The 11,527-nt window shown below is 42.1% G+C and overlaps 1 long non-coding RNA gene across 1 annotated transcript in view; it reads right to left on the bottom strand.

Annotated features, from left to right (window-relative positions):
- Positions 1–1,129: 1,129 nt before the first annotated feature.
- Positions 1,130–11,527, bottom strand: part of LOC103887232 — a 34,139-nt gene continuing 23,741 nt past the window's right edge. The window contains exon 4 of the long non-coding RNA XR_004177129.1: positions 1,130–1,369. This is a non-coding gene — a long non-coding RNA (uncharacterized LOC103887232). The remainder of the gene's footprint in view (positions 1,370–11,527) is intronic.

Here is an 11,527-nt window from a genome sequence, read left to right as displayed (position 1 = left end):
GCCTCTTGGCTGAATTCTTCCCTCCTCTAAGGGAGGTGGCAAGGAGTGACTTTGCTGCAGACCTGTTTGGATTTGCTGTTGGGGACAGAGCTATTTTACTGGTATCCTCTTGGACCCTTTGACATTTTGTTTTAGTGCCATATTTCACAGGCAATTCTTGATATTTTAAAATCATTTTTTGAAGGAGACATCTTGCTTTGGATTATTATTTTTTTTGCCATGCACAATGAATGGAAATGTTGCAAATATGAGCTTTCAATATCATTTGTAATTTTTTCATCAGAATATAAATTGCTGAACTTAGTGACAGTTATCAGAAAATTGAGGGACAATAATTTAAGAAAAGGTCAGTGGAAGTAAAGTGTGGCTCTCAGAAACAAGGGGCTCCCCTAGTGCAAAAGGCAGGCTCAGATAGGGAAATAGCAGGGCAAAGGCTGTGAAAGGCAGGAGGATTTCACACCCATCTGCCACTTACTCAGAGGTCGTGGACTGGCCATTTAATTTTTTGAAACTAATTTTCCTTATGAGAACAGATGTTAATAATGACCTGTCAAAAGTCATTTCCATCGAATACTATAATAACCTAGCTCAGTGCCTGGCCCATGCAGTCACTTAAGGAGTAGCAATTTTTATAATTATCATTATTATTATTGCTAGTATCTTGCTTAGTAATAGGTTGAATGCTGTTGACTTCCACTTGTCTATTGGTCCAAATTTTAAAGCTTCTTTAGTGTTCCCTAGAATGTCTATCAACCTGACTGAGAAGAGTGTTTAGGCTTTTGAGATGGAATCATTGACTTCAAAGTGCTCAGACATTACTATTGCTTGTGTTTTTAATCTGAAAGGGAAGACAATTACAACAATTATTGATTCATAGGATTTTTGTGTTGGAAAGAACTTCAGATAATGTTTTTTTTTTTTTTTTTTTTTTTTGAGATGAAGTCTCACTTTGTTGCCCAGGCTGGAATGCAATGGCACAATTCTGGCTCACTGCAACCTCCATCTCCAAGGTTCAAGTCATTCTCCTGCCTCAGCCTCCCATGTAGCTGGGATTACAGGCAAGTGCCACCAGGCCTGGCTAATTTTTGTATTTTTAGCGGAGATGGAGCTTCACTATTGTCTGCCAGGCTGGTCTCAAGCTCCTGACCTCAAGTGATCTACCTGCCTTGGCCTCCTGAAGTGCTGGGATTACAGGTGTGAGCCACTGCACCCAGCCAGACTTCCGATAATTCTTGAACCACTTCTCCGCAGCCACCACTGAGACTGAGGATGGCTAGGCCAAGAAAAGTCCCCCTTTTCTGACCCATGCAGCTGTAGTCAAGTTAGAGCAAGAATCCACGTCTCCTGGACACCACTGCGGGGTTTCCACCTTTTAAAATAGAATACAGTTGGGCTTGTTAGTATTAGAGCAGTCCTCTCTGGAGTATCAAAATACATGATATGACAAAAGTTAATTACACACAACCAACCAAGGAAAAAAATCTCAAACTGTAATTCACAGTTGAATCTTTATGGTTTCCATGGTAGTGGGAAGATGAGAGTGTTCAAATACAGCAATCTTGCACACACAAAAAAATGTGGTGGGTGATTTTTCCAACATCTCGTAAGTAGTTAATCAGGCCAGATCTATTGTGGTATTACTGGGAGCTGCGTGTCAGAGAGAAGAGCAAGCTCCGTTTCAGTGCCATCGGCGTGCGGCACCTGCGGCTCTCGCCGTGTACTGGCTCTCCCCAGGCAGGGAGACAATTAAATAATGAGGAAGGCATGGGCTTCCTGGGGACCACGGGCCAGTAGAAGGAATCCTCTTCTGCACCCCGGTCTGATGCTTTTCCTCATGCCAAAGTTTACCAGGGGATTCAAGGTGTGGTCAAGGTCAAGGTCCAGTGTCCACAGTTGCCTCTTTGACTGAACACACAGGGGACAGAAGAATAACCAGAGGGAAACTGGCCCACAGCTTTTTAATTTTGTATTTATTTTTCTGAGACTGAGTCTCGCTCTGTCGCCCAGGCTGGAGTGCAGTGGTGCAATCTAGACTTACTACCGCCTCTGACTCCTGGGTTCCAGTGATTCTCTTGCCTCAGCCTGCCGAGTAGCTGGACTACAGGTGCGCGTCACCACGCCTGCCTAATTTTTGGACTTTTAGCAAAGATGGGGATTTCGCCAGGGTGGTCGGACTGGTCTCAAACTCCTGACCTCAAGTGATTCGCTAGCCTTGGCTTTGAATCACTTCGAATCCCAAAGTGCTGGGATTACAGGTGTGAGGCACTGCGCCCAGCCACCCCCACAGCTCTCTGATGTGGCTGACAGTTACTCCATTGCACGGCGGTGGCAGAACGGCTTCTCCTCGTTCATGCTGGGTCATAGACCTGTGAGATTTGTCTCACTGTTTTCTTCACTTTTATGTAAGCAAGAATTATAATAGAGGGAAAGGAAGATAGCCAATACATATATTAGCTTCAAATCACAAAACATCTTTAATATAAACTGGCAAAAAGTGCGTATTAGTGTGGATGAGAAGAGTCAGACTCTTTAAAACATATGAAAAGATTTATTCTGAGCCAAATAAGAGTGACCGTGGCCCATGATGCAACCCTCAGGAGACACTGAGAACATTTGCCCAAAGTGGTCTGGGCACAGTTTGGTTTTATACACTTTAGGGAGACACTGATATGTGAGGGGGGCAGGGAAGTGCTGCCTAGAGAAGGGCAAGGTCCCTGGTAAGGGCTCCATCCTCCAGCCTGTGCCCATGGACCTAAGTGAGAACAGGCACTCCTGTTTTTGCACCTGAATGTTTCATTTTCCAAGCCCACACTGGCCTGCCATGCCCCCCCTTCCCGTGCCCATAAAAACCTAAGAGCACAGTGGGCAGAGGCACGAGTGTCTGGACATCGAGAAGAACAGGGGCACAGAGCAGGGCAGAGTGGACCTGGACCACAGGCACAAACCCCAGCCCCATGCAGCACGCTTGCTTGTCTAGGAGCACTGCCCTGCGGCCTGAGGACACACAAACTGCCAGTGATTGGCCAGCAGACTCCTGCTAGAACAAACTGCATGATCCGGTACAAGGACATATCCAGAAAAAGCCTCCGGGTGGACCTATGGGACTGACCACAAAGTACGACGACCTTGGAATTCCATGTTAATGCACCCGGAAGACATTGACTCCAGAGGAGGCTCGGAACAGCCAGGTGGGCAGGTGTTCCTTGGACATCACAGTTCCAGGACCAGGACGGTCCCCCTGATGGAGATGGTCCCTCTGGATTTAAACTGTCCCGGCAACACCGGCTCCTTCTCATCAGCACATATCCTGCTGATGCCATGTGTAGATGCAGCTGCCTTAAGGCACTGGGATGAGATTGAGCAGTGGAAGGCTGGGGAAATGAGGAGTTTAAAATTATCCCCAAATAGAGAAGAGAAATTAAGAAATGAAATTTTGTAGCACGTGCCCATTCACAAACACTTTGAGATTCTCCTAAATATTTCAAATGGGATAAGGAATGATATTTAAGCTACCTAGCAGGGGAAAACTTGTTTTCAACATTAATATTAGTATTTCAGAGGAAGAGCTTATTTTCCTCAATGTTATATAGGTTTATTAATTAATTCATCACCAATGTGCAAGCCAGCAGCTGTGGTGCTGTGTGCTTATTTTTAATGAAAACTAAAGGAAGACATTTCATTTAAAAAATTTATTTCAACATTAAAGATAATAATTCATAAATATTGTTTTTGCTTTATAATAAGAAAAAATAACAAAATATACTAATTCTTTTCTCATTGGTTCAGGGAGTTTGTAGAAGACCCTTATAAGATTCTGATTGGTTTTTTCTAGTCTATCATGCTACCTCTTTATCTTCACCATCATATCGAAACTTTAGTGAGAGATTTTAAAGCTCTTAACCAACAAGGTAAATATAAAGCATACATGGTCTTCAGACAGATTGACTTTAAGCCAGGAGGGAGCATTGGTGTTTCCACAGTCTAATCTGTATGTTGGTGAAATGATGCAGAGATCTCGGTGAAACAAAATGTATAGACAACTGTCACAGTCGATTTTATCTGCTTCCCAGAAAAAAGAAAATTCATGATGAACATCAGGGCATCTGAGACAAATGTGAGAAGCCTATCCCAGAGTGTCTGTTCTAAGGATGCCTCCCACTGTGGTCAGTGCCCTCCTGCTGCTGCATATGCAGGCAGTTTTTTTCTTTTTTGAGACGGAGTTTTGCTCTGTCGCCCAGGCTAGAATGCAGTGGTGCAATCTCAGTTCACTGCAACCTCCGCCTCCCTGGTTCAAGCGATTCTCCTGCCTCAGTCTCCTGAATAGCTGGAGTTAGAGGCATGTGCAACCAGGCCCAGTTAATTTTTGTATTTTTAGTAGAGATGGGGTTTCACCATGTTGTCAGGCTAGTCTCAAACTTCTGACCTCCGGTGATTCGCCTGCCTTGGCCTCCCAAAGTGCTGGGATTACAGGCATGAGCCACCTCACCTGGTTTATATTTTCTTTTCTTTCTTTTTTTAAGACAGAGTCTCGTTCTGTTGCCCAGGCTGGAGTGCAGTGGCATGATATTGTTCCTGAACCTCCCGAGTAGCTGGCGTTACAGGCGAAAACCTCCACACATGGCCGTGCAGGCAGTTTCTAATTTACATCCTCGTAAATGATGGCATCACGAACATACTCACACACATGTCTTTCATCTGAATCTTTCAGATTATGGAGGTAAAGGCGGAATTGATTCTTAGCACAGAAATATTGAGTAAAAGGACCTGAATTTTAAAGAAACATTGATAGGCAATTGCAAGGGAATTTATGGTATTCTAACACCTGTATTCCCATAGGCAATGCATGATAACTCTCTTTTCACTATTCTTTTGCAAAGATTTAGTGTTATTATTTAGACACAGCTTATGCCTTTCGGTACGTAAATTCTGGTATCTGGTATATTTTTGCATTTTATTGCTTATTCTTGATGTTGTTCACATTTTAATGTATTTATTGAGCTTTTTTCTACTTTAGATATTTGTATTTATTTCTATTTTGTGTTCATATTTTATTTTTTATTTGTGAGTCCTTTTGTGTTAAGATTATTGACTCTTTATAATTCTTGAAGCTAACAATTTTCTGGGTTAATTGAGGTTGTTTCTGAGAGACGTGGCTGGAAGGGTGAGAGAGAGAGAGAAGGAGAGAGAGAGAGAGAGAGAGAGAGATAAGAGGGAGAGGAGGGAGAAGACAATGTAATTTGCCTTTCTTTGCTTAGTCACCTAGCAGAATTATACTAAGATTGTGGTCAATTGGGCCTATTTTAAGTGTACTTATTCAGAGTGGATGATATCGCCATATTTACCCAGTATTTCAGTTTGTTCTTTAGATGTTGGCTGTTTAATTAAGGGATGTAAATGGCTACATGTAAAATAACTCTTTGATAGTGGTTCCCTGTATCTAACAATTTATTCAAAGACTCGCTGTAGGTATTTTTCTTCATGCTACGAAAAGGAAAAGTTAGCATCAGTTCCATTTTTGAATGTGTAGAATGATTCACCGACAAAACCAGTTTATAAATTGCATCCACCAAAGAGATATTTAGGAAGGGAACATTATGTCACGAAGATCTATTTATTTAACCAGAACTTTGTAAACCTGTGAGATCATGTCAGCACCTGCTCATTTTGCGCCTTCTCCAGAAGGCACCTGTGCTCCTGTCTGAAGAATCCCAGCAGGCCACGCTGGCTGTGGAAGGCACGTGGGCTAAGGAGGTGCTGTGCTCTCAGAGCGAGTTGCCCTGGATGTCAGGGTACAAGTGTGTGTCATCATGCACCTGGAGGTCCTTGACTTCCCAGGTAATTGCAATGTCCGGAAAGGCAAAAAATAAACATAAAGCAAGTCAGAAATTAAGATTCAGAGAAGTTTTACTTTGAAGGGAATCTAAGGTTGGGAGCAGAGGCCGAGAAGACCTATATGAGCAGTTCAAAGAAGAAGTGCTTTTTTTTATTATTGTACTCTAAGTTCTGGGGCACATGTGCAGAACATGCAGTTATGTTACATAGGTATATATGTGCCATGGTGGTTTGCTGCACCTGTCAACCTGTCACCTACATTAGGTATTTCTCCTAATGCTATCCCTTCCCTAGCCCCCTACCCCACAACAGGCCCTGGTGTGTGATGTTCCCCTCCCTCTGTCCATGTGTTCTCATTGTTCAACTCCCACTTATGAGTGAGAATATGCAGTGTTTGGTTTTTGGTTCTTATGATAGTTTGCTGAGAATGAAGGTTTCCAGCTTCATCCATGTCTCTGCAAAGGTCATGAACTAATCCTTTTTCATGGCTGCATAGTATTCCACAGTATATATGTGACACGTTTTCTTTATCCAGTCTGTCATTGATGGACATTTGGGTTGGTTCCAAGTCTTTGCTATTGTGAATAGTGCTGCAATAAACATACGTGTGCATATGCCTTTATAGTAGAATAATTTATAATCCCTTGGGTATATACCTAGTAATGGGATTGCTGGGTCAAATGGTATTTCTAGTTCTAGATCCTTGAGAAATTGCCACACTGTCTTCCACAATGGTTGAACTAATTTACACTCCCACCAACAGTGTAAAAGTTTTCCTATTTTTTTGCATCCTCTCTAGCCCCTGTTGTTTCTTGACTTTTTAATGATCACCATTCTAACTGGCATGAGATGGTATCTCATTGTGGTTTTGGTTTGCATTTCTGTAATAACCAGGGGTGATGAGCATTTTTTCATATGTTTGTTGGCTGCATAAATGTCTTCTTTTGAGAAGTGTCTGTTCATATCGTTTGCCAACTTTTTGATGGTGTTGCTTGTTTTTTTCTTGTGAATTTGTTTAAGTTCTTTGTAGATTCTGGATATTAGCCCTTTGTCAGATGGGTAGATTGCAAAAATTTTCTCCCATTCTGTAGGTTGACTGTTCACTCTGATGATAGTTTCCTTTGCTGTGCAGAAGCTCTTTAGTTTAATTAGGCCCCATTTGTCAATTTTGGCTTTTGTTGCCATTGCTTTTGGTGTTTTAGACATAAAGTCTTTGCCTATACCTATGTCCTGAATGGTATTGCCCAGGTTTTCTTCTAGGATTTTTGTGGTTTTAGGTCTTATGTTTAAGTCTTTACTCCATCTTGAGTTGATTTTTGTATAAGGTATAGGGAAGGGGTCCAATTTCAGTTTTCTGCATATGGCTAGACAGTTTTCCCAACACAGTTTATTAAATAGGGAATCTTTTCCCCATTGCTTGTTTGTGTCAGGTTTGTCAAAGATTAGATGGTTGTAGATGTGTAGTGTTATTTCTGAGGCCTCTGTTCTGTTCCATTAGTCTATATATTTGTTTTGGTACCAGTAACATACTGTTTTTGTTACTGTAGCCTTGTAGTATAGTTTGAAGTCAGGTAGTGTGATGCCTCCAGCATTTTTTTTTTTTTTTTGCATAGAGTTGTCTTGGCTATGCGGGCCCTTTTTTGGTTCCATATAAACTTTAAAGTAATTTTTTTCCAATTCTGTGAAGAAAGTCAGTGGTAGCTTGATAGGGAAACCATGGAATTTATAAATTACTTTGGGCAGTATGGCCATTTTAGAAGAAGTGCTTTTTAAACAGTGAGACCCTAACACTTAAAACCTTAGCAGCACAATGTTATGTTGGATCAGAATGTAATGAAATGTCTGAGGTTTGGATTTGTAGTGTGATATTTTTCTCATTTGAGCTTGTTTTATCTCTTCATTTGTGGTGATTGTTTTCTTTTGTAAAAGGGCATTTTAGGCTGGAAGTCCATCTGCTGCAATGCTGCCCGCACGCGCACCCCCACCAGGCTGGCCCTCAGCATGTGTGTGAAGGTTCGTTTTCTACGCAGCATGACTGGGCCGCAGGGTGCCCAAATAGTTGGTCAGATGTCCTTCTGGGTGTTTCTGTGCGGGTGTTTTGAGATGAGATTAACATTTGGATCAATAAGTTGAGGACAGCAGGTCCGTCTTCCAAACACGAGTGAGCCTCATTGGATGGTGAAGGTTTGCATGGAACAAGGCTGGCCTGCCCCGAGCCAGACCATTTTCTGCCTGGTGGCCTTTTTGCTGGGATATTGGCTCTGCAGGTTTTGGACCCGCCAGCTCCCATGGTCATGTGAACCGGTTCTTACACACACACACGTGTGTGTGTGCGTGTGTGTGTGTGTGTGTAACAGGGTGCTCTGTTTCTCTGGAGAACTCTGGCCAACATAATTGCCTCACCATGAAGAATGGAGCAGGTGAGTCTGCTCAGGCCCTAAGCTGGAGGAAAGTGGGATGGGGTGGATGGAAGAATCTTGGGTTTCCCCGTCAGCCTCTGTGCATCCACTGAGCTTGAGCATGGATGACAGGAGTTTGTGAAGACAACCACGGTGTGCTCTGCAGTTGATGAGGCCCCTGTTCTCCTCCCTGAGTCTTCTCAGGCCCTAAGCTGGGGGAGGGCTGCTGGGGGGATGGAAGAATCCGTGTGGCTCTTGTGTTTGCCTGTCAGCCTCTGTGCACCTACTGAGCTTGAGTGTGGATGACAGGAGTTTGCAATGACCACCACCGTGTGCTCTGCAGTTGACAAGACCCCTGCTCTCCTCCTTCTGAATGAACTCTGCCCTGTCACTGGAGAGTGCCAGCTTTGGGATCCTTCTGCCTGAGCTTGATAGTGGACGATAGGAGTTTGCAATGACCACCACAGTGTGCTCTGCAGTTGACGAGACCCCTGCTGTCCTTCCTCTGAATGAACCCTGCCCTGTCACTGGAGGGTGCCAGCCTTGGGACAATTCAGGGAACACTCTGCACGTGAATGACTGTTTGCCTATTTTTAAACAATTGTGACAGAGGTGACATTTGTTTCCAAAAATTCAGGGTCAGAGGGCACTGACCAGTGGCACTTTGCGATGGGCAAATGTAAGAACTCCAATAACTTTCAGAAATAACTGGTAACATATTCTGAAGGGGCTACTATTTAGATATAAATACAAACTGTATTTTGTAATCACTGGGGTGAACTTCGGAGCTTTTGGCTATGTATCCTGTCAATCAATGCACAAAAAAGTTTTTTACATATTCCAAAGTTCCAATTTCTTTACCTAAAAATGGAGATATGAGGAACTACTTATCATGTAACACTTTTTACAATTAATATTTGATATAGACTTGCACTTGATGCTGTTCCAGCATGGTCATTCCTCCCCTGGAAGAGCTGAGATCTATCCCATAAACATAACAGGAATCTAAAAAAATGACTTAGAACCCAGAACGGAGAGCCACTTTTTCTTCGTATTTGAGGGGTTGGAACACATTTAATGGAGGAGTCAACTTCTGCGCTAAACATAAGGGGACGATGGTTGCGTGGTCAGTGCAGATGCGGAGGAAGCTGGAGAGTGACGGGCAGGTGCCCAGGGGCTGTGTGTCGATGCGTGCGAAGACAGGCTCTGTGTGAGTGCATGTACATGCAGGTGTGTGCATGTGTTCATGCCTGTGCGCACACACACGTGCTTGCAGCCATGTATGTGTCCACACGTGTTTCTGCATGTGTGTGTTTGCACCTGTGTGAGCACTTTTGTCAGCTCACTCCTATTTGTTTTCATGTGCACATGTGTGTATGTGTGTATGTGCTTATGTGCGTGTGTGCAGTGTGTGTAGCGCTAAAGAGAACCGTAAGGAAGTCAGTCTGGGGAGGTGGGATGGGTTTGCCACACGGAGACCAGGAAGCCTCCTCTCAAAGGTTGTCAGTTTTGCACTGCTAGGTGGGCAGTTTAAAATAGAAGATGAAGAAATGACTTCACGCACACATCTAGAGGGAAGCACATTCACAGAGGTGCTTGGCAAAATGAAGTGTCAAATAGGGTGAATTTAAACAAATGCAACTGCCTTTTGGAAGTTATAGAGAAATTCACGCACCAGTTTTCACTCTTCAGCCTTAGAAATATCCTCAGAAGATAAAATATAAATTAATATATTTTGTGAATAGCCAGAGATGTACTACTGAGATTCTTTTATGTGATAAGCTTTCACAATCTGTTTCAAGTTTTCATTTTAAAAAATATTTAATCTGTGCTCAAAAATTAATTTATATCTTGAAAAATGACAAAGCTCCACACTAAGTCATAACTGGGTTCAACAAGATAGCAGTTGAATAGATGAACTAGCCTTTTTTTGCATAGTGATTACACTGAAAGCAGACATATGTTTTGCAATCTAATAATAACAAAAATTAAAATGACCTTTTATTGTTATTTCATACTAGTTTTTACGGTTGTGTGATTTCATTATATTCTTAGAATAGATACGTTATAAAAATCTTGCACTAAAAAATTATAAGCAATGCAATATATAGGTTGACTGCAAGAAAAAGTTCCAATTAACAAGAGTAAAAAATACTATCATTCATATATTTTATTATGCTTCCTGATAATTATTTAACAGAAGCTATACATTGTCAGTGTAGAACTCGATCAAGCATGCTGCTCTTGATAAATCATGATTAGTAACTACATGCTCATAGATTTTAAATTCAAAATCTATAATCAACAAGATAATATGATTTTACCTTTTATGAAATTCTGAAACAATCTTTATGACCATTTTATATCTTTAAATGTCAGATATTAGGATATATTAATAAAAAGAGCCCTTGACTGGCAGTCAGACACATAGTATGTAGCCCTGGCTCTGGTTGTCCTGTCAGCTTAGCCGTTCTGAGTCTCTGTGATGTTACCTGTATAACGAGGGCATTTGGGCCATGCGTTCTCTTGAATCCCTGGCTATTGTGAAATGATCAGATTTTCCTCTGCATGTAGGATTCAAAGAATTTGCGAAGTGCTGTATAGTTTTAATGCAAATCGTATTTAACTCCATGCAATATAGTTATTTAGGTACATATGATAGAGTTAGAAAGAAGATAATAAGTATGAAAGAATTACTGTTGGTAACCACATTTCTTTTGTAGTCCCTTTTTCTTGGAAGTCAGCAGCCAGGTGAGCAGCCAGGTGGTAGCATTTTAAGTCCAGCAGCCATTGCACTCTTTTAACAAAGGGGTTCGCTGTCTATGCAGAAGAACTGCCTCCACAGGTCAGCTTAAATCAAGTCATACGCTTGGTTTAAAATGATATGATAATTTCTATTGAGCTAATATAATTGAACAAACATTTTTTGACCATGTGTGTTAGTCCTGGGCCTGTTTTAGGCTCTGTGAACATCTGTTTTAAGCCTAAAACATACACAATCACTTCCCAGTGAACTCTAGGAAAAATCTGTAGTTCGATTTTTTGATCCGGTGCAGCTAAGGGGAGCTCGGGGGGAACAGTGCATGAGCCTCAACTGCGAGGGGAAGAACCTGTTATAAGCTGGAAATGAGATGCAGGCCTAGGGGAGCCAGGGATCCATTCTGAATTGGTTGCTCTTTGGAGGGATTAGCGAAAGTGAGGATTAATTCGGGATTAGGTGTTGCCATGAGTTAAGGGCAGTTTAGCAATCAGGTATCCAATTTCTAGGTGGAAATAGCAAAGCAGTTCTAGGGTGT

This window comes from Papio anubis, chromosome 11, assembly GCF_008728515.1.
Source record: "Papio anubis isolate 15944 chromosome 11, Panubis1.0, whole genome shotgun sequence".
Classification (NCBI taxonomy): Eukaryota; Metazoa; Chordata; class Mammalia; order Primates; family Cercopithecidae; genus Papio; species Papio anubis.
Note: the sequence above shows the minus strand (reverse complement) of the source record. Positions and strands in the feature narration are given on the sequence as shown.